Source organism: Phodopus roborovskii, unplaced genomic scaffold, assembly GCF_943737965.1.
Source record: "Phodopus roborovskii unplaced genomic scaffold, PHOROB, whole genome shotgun sequence".
Classification (NCBI taxonomy): Eukaryota; Metazoa; Chordata; class Mammalia; order Rodentia; family Cricetidae; genus Phodopus; species Phodopus roborovskii.
In genome coordinates this window covers 17,996,529-18,011,077 of record NW_026126525.1, presented here as the reverse complement: position 1 = coordinate 18,011,077, position 14,549 = coordinate 17,996,529, and positions in this window count along the sequence as shown.

Genomic DNA, 14,549 nt, shown 5'->3' with positions numbered 1-14,549 from the left:
ATGAGTGAATAATACGTTTTGATACAGGCATAGATGTTAATCATCTACTGTAGTTGAGCTACAATATGATAGTGTACTTTGTATAGAATCATGGAAGTAATAACTGGTTTGGGATTGGATGTAATTACTCCCAATAATGTCTTAGATTTCAGAATTACCCCTACAAGTCTAACATTGGAACGGATTTAAGACACTGGTATTATTAAAACAGCAGAAGGATAGATATAAAATAAACTTATAGAGCAAGGTAGAAACTGGAAAAGCATTTGAGGACAGTATTAACAAGGCTGGACTGGACATGTTAAGAGTCCAAAGAAAGCAGTCTAATACAATAATTTATGACACTTTGTACTTTTGTGTTTGACTTAATAAGCAAAAGGATGTAAATGACAAATTCCAGAAGGGCTTAATATTCTATAGTGCCTGTGTTCTGAGCATGGATTATAATACTTATATGATAATTTACATGACTTTCTTCTCATCAGAACAATGATGACCACAGTAGAATAAGATTAAGGAGCTGAAATATTTATAATTGATGTCAAACTCATTAACACATAACCCTCTTAGCCAGAATAGCTACACAATAGTTAGTATTTAGACTTCATGGCCACTGAAGAAAAACACAATGATGATATGATGCAAATTTTTTATTGTGTTATGATATGTTTGTATGTTTACATATGCTCATATGGATTTATTGCATAAACACATGGGAAACAAAATAGTATTAGAAATAATCAATACATATTCAACACATGGTCCAAATTAAAATATATCAATGGAATCATTTCCATTTATATATACTTTACAAACACCAACATAAAACAAATCTGTTTACTGTAAATATTCATGGCATATATGAATCTATGGGTAACAGATAAAATTATAGGACAAAAAAAATAAAACCAAATCCTATACTAAACAAGGGTTTTAAGCATGAATTACTTTTCAAAAGTTGAACTTTACTTTCCCTGAATGTGGCTCTTTCAGCCATAACTTATGTTTTTATGGAAAAATACCTGCAAGAAACATATATACATGTACAAGAATTATATATATATATATATATATATGAATGACACCATGCATTACTGCCATGCACTATAATCTACAACACTAATGGCTACTGATCTAGTAAGTTGAGGAAATTACCAATAATAGGATATGTAAGAAATAATAAAATATAGTTAAAAATAAAGTTAAGAAAATGTTTTGTATCACATTATCAAATAATATGAATAAATTATTTTCATCAATGGAAAAGACACTACTATTGCATACAAATTATACTGTCAATGTAGGGGCATTTCTGAGATGCTTGCTAGTATTTTTTTGTCCAGTAGCACAAACTAATGTACTGCAACAGTAATGAAAAGCTTAGAAAATAGATGTTTGGGGCAACCTCTTTGTTTCTGTCTCTTTGTCTCTGTCTCTCCCTCCCTCCCTCTCTCCCTTCCTCCCTATCCTTCTCTCCCTGATCTTGTTCCTTCCTCTCTCTTCATTCTGTCTTTCTTCCCTCCTTTCTTTTCTACTTTATTTGTATTTGTTGCATTTTGATTTTTTTTTTCATGCCATAAGCTTTTGCTTCTCCTAGGATACTTTTCTGTGAAACCTACTCTATTGGTTTAAGGACATTTTTGCTACTTTCATAAGCATCCTTCAATGTGCCTCTGCTGGGATTGGCAAGGCAGCTTATATGTGGGTTAATATGATACCGTCAGCTCTGAATGTTTGAAGATGCGCTTTAGGTGGTTTATCTACACTGATCTTCACATTTTGAGCATCTGTAGCAAGGACTGGGAAATCTGTTTGGACCAAGGTCCCACAGTCCACTGTCTTGACCAACCTCCTGATTCCACTAATGTACTGCTGGAGTCACACCCGTGCTTCTTTAAAGTAGCATCTTTCTTTTCAGATACATGATGACTTTTCAGATACACATACACTTGATGGTTTTGGCAATTTCACGACTATTTTTGCAGTGAATATAAGATTTGTACCTCTTAATTTGATCTGCATGACCTTCTAGCAAACAATTTTCACAGGTCATCTCAAGCCACTTACAGAAAACTGAGATACATTTTAAAAGGAAAAGCCATGACTTTTTCTTTGGTTAATCTTTTTCATTTAAAATATATGTGTTTTTAAAGTACAGCAATAATAACTTACAGAAATTCAATTTTTTTCTGCCTCATTTCATCCTGCTAAGTTTTTGAAATATATTTTTAGGACAGGAGCTGAGTATAACCAGAATATATTATATGTATGTCTGAAGTTCTGGTGGCCATTACTGTTCTCTTGGAAATGAACTGTTTTCTGAAACCAAGTAATAATAAACATCCTTCAAAAACAAGATAGTTATCACATTAAATGAAAATGGGAAAAAGTGTTCTGAGTAGAGCCTTGCTCAGTCAACTTCAGAGAAGATTCCTCTTGCAGAAGACAAAACAAATACAGAGATTCAAATCAGAGAGTAGTCAGAAAATAAGACCATGGAACACTCAGTCATAAATGGGATATTTTCATCTAATTCCTGCCCATTGGGCTCAGAGAATCCTACAGAAGAGGGTGTGGTAAGAATACAAGAGTCCTTGTGAATGAAGATTCAAGTAAAGGAGACCCTCTAAATGAACAAGATTAAAGCACATATAAACTCCCAGAGACTGAGGCAGCATACACAGGGACTGTAAGAGTCTACCATGTCCTTCAGTGTTTGATGGCATTCCTGAGAGTGCAAACAAGTGAGTTTCTGTTTCTTGTGCCTTCTCTTGGGCTCCTTTCTATCTATTGATTCGCATTTGTTCAATTCTGGTGTGTTACTTTTTGTTTTTATATTCTATTATACGTCTGTTTTTTGTTTTTGTTTTTGTTGTTTAACTATTTTGTTTGTTTTAAATGAGAGACAGAAATGGTGTTGACCAGATTCTATTATATTCTGTTTTGTTGTTGTTTTTGATGTTGTTTTTGTTTTGTTTTGTTTTTTTAAATGGGAGGCAGAAATGGAGTTGATCCAGATGAAAGACAGGTGGGAAGGAAAGTAGAGGGAGAGGAAATCATAATCAGGATATATTATATGAGAAAAATATTTACAATATTAAAAAACAAATAAATATTTAAAAATAATTTTAATTAAATATGTTTTTTACTTTAGGTCAATATTAATTGTACATTAATTACTTTCATGTTAGTTTTGATGATATAATTGGTGATAAGACTAAAGATAGCACATGAAATAATAAACATTGTAGTTTGTTAACATATGATAAAGCCCATTGCCTAATAATTCAAAGTATGTGTGAGTGTGTGTGTGTACATATAGCCTGCTTGGACAGAATAATATTATGTATCTGTTTTTAGGAAGAGTTTTAGATACTGGAAAATCAATGCTCTTCCCTGGACTTCATTTTTTTTTTTTTTTTAATATATATAATGCTGTTGGTACTTGTTTCTTATCGGCTAGCACTGTCTTATGTATTAACTCATTTCTCTTAATCTAGTATTTCCACGTGGTCTCATCTTACCGGGGAGTGAGGCCGACATCTGGTCTACCAAGTCTCTCCATCTTGACTCCTCCTTCCTACTTCCTCTTTCCTCCTTGTCTCCTAGTCCCTCCTCTCTTGCTTTCCTATTGGCCAACAGTACTTTATTAAACAACCATATGAGAAACATATTTACAGATTGACATCTCCCATCATCTCCTCTTTTTTGTCTAAAATAAAAGGAAGGGTTTTAGCCTTAACAAAGCAAAATATGTAACACAAAAGTTATCAAATAAGAATCACAGTTAACAATATTTAATACATTAACATTTAGCAAGATTAAAAGAAACGATTCTATGATTTATCCTATATTTGTGAGTCTAAAGTCCTATATGTAACTTATTTTTAAGCCTAACTAAGGAAAACTATAACCATAACTATCTGTCTTCAACTCCTCCAAAGACCACAGAATGATAGTATATAAACTCTAGAAATAATAGAGACAACTCACTGCCTGGTCAATCACCCGAAGTTCTTCTGTAATCTTCCATCTTCAGCCCATAGGCCATAGTGTGTTGGGCAGACTCTTCAGCAAAGCAGGAAAGTTTAAACTGTCTTTTTATATTGGCAGTTTGTCGGTCATTTTTCTCTGTGTCCTGCAGACTGTCTGGCAAATTCTTCCATGAAGCAGGAACTCTGTAGCAATGTTCATCTTGAATCAGCTAATAGAGAGACTGGGGAGACCAGACACCAGCCTGACTCCCCAGTAAGATGAGATCACAAAGAAATACTAGATTAAGAGAAATGGGTTAATACTTAAGACAGAGCTAGCCGATAAGAAGCAAGTACCTGTCCAACAGCATTCTATCAAATACAGAGTCTCTGTGTGTTATTGGGGCTGGCACGGTGGCAGTACAAGACCGGTGGCAGGCGGAAAAACCCACTCCTTACATATGGCGCCATGTGGCTAATAAGAACTTCCACTTAAAATTTAACAAAAGCTTAAAAAAGGGTTTTAGAAACAAAAGAACAGAGACAAGCAAGGTTTCTTAGTAGCAGCATTTTTCTTGGTTGGACTCTTCTTTGCTAGAGCAAGCACATATTTGCACGGCTCATTTAAGAGAAGTTTCATGACTCAGCATAAGTGGCAAAAAACCTCAAGGCTTTTAAGAAGCACTGCTAACAATTTATTGGTGTGTATGAGAGCTGGCAATGGCAGTGACCACATCTCCAAGCTGGCAACATGCTGCTGGGTGCAGCATAGACCAAGGCAGTGAGCACAGCTCTCACTGCTGTTAGTAAAGTTACTTGCCCCCATCTTTGATAAACTGCAGGTGATAAACTGCAGCAGAAACAACTATGACTTTCATTTTTGCGATGTTCTTGCTTACCAGATAGACTCGTGGCCAGAATAAAAGATTTACAGTAAAGACAGATTCACATTAAGAAAAAGCGCTAAAGGTTTACAGTGTGTTCTAAAATATATGTAGACTTGGGAGAGAAAAGAAATAAAATGGTTTTAAAAAGACACTGAGGATCTGGGTGTGGTGGCACATGCCTTTAATCCTAGCACTCGGGAGACAGAGGCAAGCAGATCTCTGTAATTTTAAAGTAAACCTGTTATGCAGAGTGAATTGTAGGACAGATAAAAGTTACACAGAGAAAACTTGTCTCAAAAAATGAAAAAATAGAAGTAAAAGAAACAGAGTAATAAAAAAGCCATGTAAAGGTGGAAAGCACAGATAAATTATGGATGTTATATGCTATTCTGTTGTCTTTAAATTGTTTGACTGCTGAGGACATAACAACTGATAAAATAAATGCTGCTTGATTAATTCAATTTATACATTTTAAAAATGCTTTGACTCCAAAATTTAAGTCTAAAGACAAGTTACTCGGGAAAAGGATTTCTATTTTTGTTTTCACAGGAAATAAAAAGCTGTGGATTCCTTCCAGACTAATGTGGTTTGAGCAAACCAGACCTCCGGAAACAGCATTCCCAGGTGATGCAACACTCAAAACAGCTTGGACAAAGCATCCTTGCAGACTACAATCAGGATTTCATCTTCTTAGGATCCCCCATGACAGCATCCCCTACCAGCAGGACATTTTGGAAAGAAGGATGCCCAAATTCCCAAATATTGTTCATAAATGTTTGTTTTTATTTAAACGGGGTTGGTTATAAATGGTTAATGACCACAACCATTCTTTTTAAAGATAAAAAGGGGATTATGGTATAGATATGATTACTTTGTTTTGGGATGGATTTGCATTTATTGATTACTTTGTTTTAGAATGGATTTTCATTTATTGATACAAATTTAAGTTCAATTTTGTGATATGTATATTTCTCCTCATTTAGGTATTTTGTTTATATAGCTCATTTGAACTTCCATTTTTAATTAGAGAAAATGAGGAAGTTTTTATGTTCAGTAATTACACCATATAAATTGAAAATTAAACCAAGCCATGTTTTCTTGTGTTCATAGCTTAAAAAACAATAATTCAAAGACAATTGAAATGGATACGGAATTCTATTCTTACAGAAATAGCCACTAATCATCAGGCCTTTTGCTGGGAATGACTCAAGACTGAGATATATTGACTTGTGACACCTAACGTTGACATCAGAATAAGGAGCAACATGAATATCATCTTACTTGTTTAATTATTTGTTATTTTTCATGACATATTTAGGGAGATTAGCCTCAAGGCAGATTAACTTCTAAGTTTACTTTTAATTAACACAATCACTTTGAAAATTTTCACCCAATATTAGTCAGCATTTTCCCATGTCTACATTTTTTCTGATAAGCTTACTTTCAGGATATAGTTGTAGAAGTTAGTAGAATAATTTTAAACTTCATATTTAGTTATAACCAAATGAAGAATCATACATTTTCATTCTTCTTTATTTTTGTTTCCTTGCTTCTTAGGATAGATATCCTAATGTTTAGAAATAGATGAAGCATAGTATTCTAAATATTTATGAGAAAGCACAAAGCAGCTGAAAAATTAGAGTGAGACTAGGAGGATCATGAGTACCACTATCTCCATAAGCAAATTAGATACACACAGAACCCTTCTGTCTTTTCACTGAGAATTTATCTGTTGTTATTATCTCCAATAGAGAGAAACCACTAGGATGAAGTTTTCCCAGAGTCATAAAAGCAGCATTTAGTAGCATGGGAAAAAGAAAGAATAACTGTGAAGACTGATTCTAATTTCTACCAATGAGTTGTTAGGTTTAAGGGGAATTATAGATATTTTCAATAAAGGTAGTTATTTCCATGATAGCCTCAACTGTAAGACTATAGGTTAGTCTATTTTCACAAATCTGGAAAGGTTAATAATATTATTTTAAGTGCCTCTAAATTACACAATTTTACTAGAGAATTGTTAACATTCTGTCAAGTAAAAGGAGATTTGGGGCAATAATCGATTTAATGATATTAAATTCACTTCAATAGTTAGAAATTAAAAATGAAAACTGGCAAGTTACATCAATAATAAAAATCAGCTGTAGTTTTTGTTTTTTTTATTATTTTTTATTAGTAATTCAAGCAATTTTATTCTAGTTCCTATTTTCAAAAAAAAATCATTGTGATTCAGGAAAAAAGAAAAAGCTACTCTAAAATTTCACTACACTAATTTACATCCCACTTACTAGTGTATGAATGTAATTTTTTTTTACTTCCATATCACCAACATATATATATATGTATATATATATATACATATATATATATATATATTCTAATTAAGGTAATAAGTAATCAAAATTAAATCTGAAGTATTTTTTGTGATTAAAGATGTTTAACATTTTTTTCTGTGTATTCTCTCTATTTGTATTTCTCTATTTGGAGGTGTCTGCCCATTCTTTTGATCTTTATGGGTTATTTATTCTGTTCCTGTAATGGGTATTACTTTAGACCACAAGTTCCTGGATATTGACATGACTTTTTTTTATTAATTATGAAATCTTGTCCTTAGCATAGCCTTGTTCCAAACAATCTCTTAAATTCTTAAATTAGCCCATATATATTTATCTACTTGATGTCACATGGCTCCTTACCTCTCCTTAGTACCATATAATGAACTCCTCCAAGTGTGGCTGGCAAATCCCCCACCTCTCAAATTTCCTATATCTTTCTCAGAGTTCCTATCTCTACCTCAAAGTCTAGCCTATCCTCTTTCTACCTATCTATTGGCCATTCACTTCATTATTAAACTAAGCAAGTGTCTTTGGCAGGTAAGGTAAAACAGAGACACATCTTTACAAACAGATTACAAAAAGATTATCCCAGCATCTCCATAGATTTTAATTTCTGTGAAAAGAAAGGCATAACATCTCCCCCATTGCAACACATTTTCTGAATTCAAATCTGAAGTTAAGACAATCTAAAATATATGAGCTGGTTTAATTCATCCCTATTTTCCACAATCCAATGTCCCTCAAAAGCTATTGATTTTTGTTTATTAGAATTAAAAACAATCAGCTAGTAGAATACTATATAGGTTCCAAATGCCTTCTGTTATGGTATTTCCCATCATTACATAGCTTGTTCTTTTTATATTATTTATACTTTCTTTAATGATTTCATTTTATTATTTTCTATTTTACTATGACTCTCTATATCTATTTTTGTTTTTGTTTCTTCAGCACCTAAGCACATTTTGAAGCACTTTGTACTGTTTGGAGGTTTTCTCCTCTATGGCCTGGTTTTCTGCACACCTGCAGCATGAGGCAAGCATTTAAGGTCCAGGTCACCTGTTGTGACTGACGTAAATAAATAAATAAAAGGCAGTCACAAACAATGACTTCTCACATGCTTTTTCAGATAAACTGAGAGAAACTTGTCAGAAAACATTAATTTGATATTCTTCTATAGCTTAATTGGCAGAGATCAGACATATGGAAGTGGATTATAGCAATTTATTATGCAGTCCCCAAAAGAAATCTAGCCATGGTAGTTTTAGGTATACATCCATGTATTTACATTCTTATAATAACATATGATACAAATAATATCAGTAATGATACAACATCTCCACATGAATATAATATAAACATCAGATCTTTATTTTTAAAGGCCTTACTATTTTGAAATACACTAATAACAACATATCTGTAATGGAAAGTTTATTGCTATTTAGTTGGGTCATTATACATTTGGCAAAATGTTATCTACAAGTTAAATAATGAATGTATACCTTTGAATGTTCTTAAAATTTAAGAGAACTTTCCAGAAATTTATGCTTTCATTTTTTACATACCCGTATATATGAACAATGAATCTAACTGTCCTCTGAACACAGTAATAAAAAAAAAACCTGTCTTTGGCCATTTGGTTACTCTGATGTAGCTTGAAAATTAAACAGAGACTATGTAGCTGCTTAGAAACATATTGTTTAGTATGTAGTGCATCAAAATAATCTAAGTATAAGTGGTTACATGAGAATAGTGAATCACTGTTGAGTTTTGATGTATTTCTTTTCCTAATTCTTCAGACATGTGTAAGTCAAGCTGATTGTACGTCATAAAGCATGAATATGAATTTTCGTCATATTCAAGTATATTATTCTCCTCCTTAGATCATTTTGACGTTTAATCTCTAGTATAGAGGTCTGTTTTATCATTAACAGCCACTGTTTTGTTTCCAATCACTACCAATGAAATGCAACAAGCATACTCTATTAACCAACAAAATATTGCTATGTTGACTTATAAATTCTGCTTTTATAGAACAACATTGGCAGATAAACACCATGCTGCTTTGAACAACATTTATCATTATGCCAGAGTCCCATCTGGAAAGAAAAAAAATCAACACAAATGATTATGACCATGAAAATAATCTGCTTTCTAGGCAATTAATTAACATGAAAATAGCAGTATGATAGTAAAACTTCCTCATAAAGCTCTACTTCCTAGTCCTATAAATGATCTGTCACAAGCTTTCTTGCTTTCCCTTTCAGTTATCGTTCAAAAACTCAGTATTACAAAAATATTTAAACTTATATTACTTGTACTGACTATAAATATATATATAACTCCTGTACTTCCTCTTTTTAACAAGATTTTAAATGGTAAATAACAGTGCTTTTATTTGTATGGAATTTGAGTAACCCCACCATGAAAAAATTCTTTGGCATTCTGTTTTACTTGTGAGGTACAAAGAAGGCAGAAACCTCTTCTGTACCATGCTAGTTAGAGGAGAGGCCTTTGGGAGGCAATTGGGATTAGATTAGAAAAAGTTATGAAGTAAACCTATGGACACTGACCCATTGGAGGCTTTATAAAAAAAAGGAAGAAGAAGACAAGTACATATTTTTGCTGCATACTCTCTTGCTACTTCAGCAAAAAGTTATTGCCATTCATATTGAGTTTTAAGACAAAATTGAACCTCTTTTTTTTTTTCTGGATGTCTGTCTCATTTTGTTACAGACGTGAAAATCACACTTACACAGAACATAAAGTGTGTTTTAAAGAGAAAGGCAATATGTGGGCTGTCTACTAGAAATGTGAAGTCTTAAGAATAAAAAAGATTTAAAAGTGAGTGAGAAAGGATTTTTCAAAAGTTACTCACAGGGGAAACAATATGTAAAATATTTAAAGTTTTTCTCTGTGTGTGTGGGGGTATGGGTGAACTGTGAATGTATGTTTGCATATACATAAGTACATATGAATTTGGTTGTCTTTCTTGATGACTCTCCATGATATGTATTCAGCCAGGGTCTTTTTATTCCACAGACAATTACTCTCCTCCTCTCTCTCTCTCTCTCTCTCTCTCTCTCTCTCTCTCTCTATCTATCTATCTATATATATATATGCACATATCTGTTTGTGCATGCTTATATACTTTATTATTTTACAACTTATCTAGTATATATACTTTAAAATTTTGCATACACAGAGTCACCCCTTAATAATATTGATATTGCTTACTTGTGCTGAATAAGGAATGTTTTAGGAACCTCATTACTATTTCAAAATATTTCTTTTATTTTTTGAGATGAGAATATAATTAATGTATTATTCTCCATCCAGTCCTTCTTTTTAAAGACTTCCACTTACCTCTCCTTGTTATGTTTCAAAATTCTGGCCTCTTTTTTCATTAATTTTTGTTACATTCATATATGCATATGAATACACACATTTATTACTAAATACTTAAATATAACCTCTCATTTTGTGTAATGCCACCTGTTCATATGTTTTTAGGTCTGATCATTTGGTAGTAAATAATCAATTTGTTTGTTCATCCCTGGGGAAGATTGTTTCTCCTGCAATATTTTTATTTCTTCTATGTGATTTTCATATCTTTCTGGTATGACAACCCATGAATAAAACACTTTTCTTTGAAAGAAATTCAGAGCATTTGTTTTCCTTGTTTTCTTCCTTTCTCTTGTGGTTATTGTTTTTAGATAAAGGAGACACATTTTGGTTGTGCTTGGTTGACACAATTGCTTCCAGACTATATTTGATAATTCATAATGTCTTTGTGACATAGAACACTTTTGTGCCTTACTTCCACATCAAGAGAAATGTTTAGTAGCACAAAAAATTAATTTGCCTCTTATAATATGAGTTCTCTAGTGTTCAACATTCTCTCAATAAATATCCATAGGCTAGAAGAAACAATTGTGGATTTTCTGTAAAAGATAGGTGTGCCATAGGTAAAGAGATAAAACCTACTGACACCTCAATCCTGGCTAAGTGATTCTGCATTAAGAATACTGGAATCCACAGTTGTCAGAGGATAAACCCTTACAGTTTTAATGAAAGGATATTACTGCATTATATTAACTTTCAAATCCAGGGCCACTGAATGGCTGTGCTCTATCATCACTTTCTCTTGCACCCATTTCTTCTTGTTCTCTTCCTTTTAGCTGTATGGCTTCATTTTTGTGTCACAAAATGATTGTTATTGAATTTGAATCCCAGTGTCCTATAAAATATGTTTACACCAGATTTCTAACTTAATCACACACACACACACACACACACACACACACACACACACACACACACACACACACGATTACTAGCTTGCCAGAATGTATACAAACAAGAAAAGTTGAGTTCAAATTATTTCACTAAATCACTAAATCCAGGGTGTTTTGGGTGACAAATGTGAGGATATAAGGCAGGAATTGCATATGCTTTAAATAGTGATAATGAAATCTTTTCCAGGAGAATTTTCACATTTTCATCAAAAATCAATCCAGTTTCAACCCTAAAGGCAATTGGAAGGCCAGCTTCTGAAGTAGGTATCTGACTCTGTGCCTTCTCTTCTGAATTCCAAACTCTAGAAAAGTCAGAAATCGAAAAGAAGAAATGAAGAAAAGAAATAGACTCCTAGTTTTTTAGATAATGAATTCTGTTGACATTTATGACACTAAAGAGAAATAAAAGTAAACAGGTTTAATAGTTTCCTATTTCAGTGACAGAAATACATTTTTGCATGCATATTGGTATGTAAAATCCACAAGTAATTCACAAGTTAAAGCATGAAGACAAAGTGTAGATTTGCTAAAGTTTACTTTTTTTTTTGTTATATCTTTCATGTCACTTTATCACAGACACTTAATTAGCATTTTCTTGACATGTATTCTGTTTTATGTTGGTTTTCCTCTTTGTCAGTTTCAGTAATAAAAATAAAATGCTTGTGTTTGTGCAAGTGCCTCTAAATAGTTAAGATAATGACAATTATGTTGCTAGAAGCTGTAGGTTCCATTTAAATAGTAATGTGCATGAAATTCTCATAAAACTAATGTCTGTGCCATTCAGGTGAGAAGTTCGCTAATTTTTAATTTAAGGAAATATCTGTACCATCTGTCTTCTAATAAAATCATTGAGATTATTCAGAGAAAAGGACACAGAAAATTATGATGAAGCACTTTTCATCCCTGCACCAAAATCCCAAGGAGATGGTTTATTTCCACAATGGAAATAATAACCCCACAAACCACTATCCACCATCACAGACCCAGTGGCATGAATCCTCAAGGTGAGTGGCTGCCCAGCTACTTACTTGAAAATCCACAGTATGTACAATGTAAAACAAAATAAATATTAAAGATGGAAATCTCAAAATATAATTATCAGTAAGTGCTGTTTTTTCCCTCTCTTGTAACTGTGTGACACAGCAGAGCCTGTGTCTGGCATTTAAGTACTTTCAGCTACATTCTATTATTAAAGATGTATTTGTTAAAACATGCATAAAAAAGGGTCTGTAATTGAAGTACAGCTTTGATGTATTTAATAGGATGTAAAACTGCCATCGTATTTTAATAGGCGATGTTTTATGTGCATTAGCGGTAATATAATAATGCCTCGTGTGTGTGCTCTTGCCATTAGCACTTTTCCCTCCCTTTCTTTCAGTTAATCTTAAATCTTTAATGTAATCCAAACACATTAACATCTTTTTCTCTCTTCACTGTTCTTGAACAGAAAGAATCTTTGAAATTAACTTTCCATAATTGAGGATAGTTCCTACATGGTTTGATTGTTGTTAGTACTTTCCCTCCAATTCTGACTGCCTGTTGATTCATGTATGCACACAGAAATACTTATGGTCATTAAAACTGTTTGATGGGAGCAATGAAGGACATCAAAATGGCTAGAGACAGGCGAGTTAGCTCAGCAGTTAAGAATACTAGCATCGATTCCTAGCACCCACACGAAAGCTAATAATCATCTTGTTTCAGGGTTTACAACACCTTCTCCTGGACCCCATGAGTAGCACACACTTGCAGTCAATAGGTATGCTGGTAGGCAAAAAAGAAAAATAGATATGCACATAAAAATAATAATTAAATACAATGTTCAAAAAAATTTTTTAAAGCCTCAATTGAGTAAATTCAATAATAAATAAAGTTCATGCATTTTAGAGAATCTATGATTTACTATTAGGTCAAGCCATATGCTCTAGTATGAAACTGTAATGAGATAGTGATGAATATACCATTGTCTGAATTAATAAAGGTAATATGATTTTATCATTGTTAATTCTAAGTTTTACAGGACCAGTCATAAGGACTATATCTAGGCTTAAACTAATAAGCAAACCTGTAAAATGCTCTGGTCATGGTCTTTCAACTCAATAAACCATATCTCAAAATTAATATTTTCTATTGCTTCAAAAATAATTTTATTATATATTTAATTAGCTCCATAATAGACTAACTGGAAATGTTGAACTCAGAGACAGTTTGGTTGATGTCATCACTCAACTCCATTAAATGCTAGATAATTTTTGATTTCTGAAACCAGATAAATCAACATAGAGTTGTTTTATAAAAAATCATAACTGTACACTCCAGAGGAATACATTAATACTGAGGTTGCTCTAGGGAGAACTAAAAATGCCAATGGCAATACTTTAGATGTCTGAGTATTTTATTATTCTAGAAGTTTCCAAAATAGAGAGCTTATTCAATTATAAAAGACAAATGTGATAGTCTTTTTACTTCTTGAGTTTTCTATTAAACTAAGTTATAATTATTTTTGATAATTTGTTAATTGCTCACATATATTAGAAAACTGAAATTATTTTCCTATATCTTATCATTCATATAATTCAGGAAAAAGATGTCAATCCTAGTTTATCCATTTAATTAAAAAGTGTTGAGTGTCTGATGCCTTGATAAATAAATAATTCTGTCTCATTTCAATACAGAACAAAATCAACAAATACAGAACTAAGAAGAGAAGCTTCAGTGTGGAGAGTACCGAGGGCCTCTTTTGTGTGTTAATCTAAACACACAAAAGTGAAATTGGCTGCTAGCCGATACGTTTCTTTCCAATGTACCAATCTTTATTTCAGAGTTAAATGCTAAAAGTAACTAATTACTTAGTTCAGTATTCAGACAGATAAGGAATAGTATATTTTTTGTTCTTTGGCATCTCATTCAATAGTATACCGTGTCCTTTATCTAATGATTACAAGATTTGGAATTATTTAAAAATGCAGTATTTGTGAATGAACATTTGTTTCATTTTACTTTCATTTTTATTGGAGTATAGAGTCCTGTGCCTGCCCATTTTCATACAAGTATGTA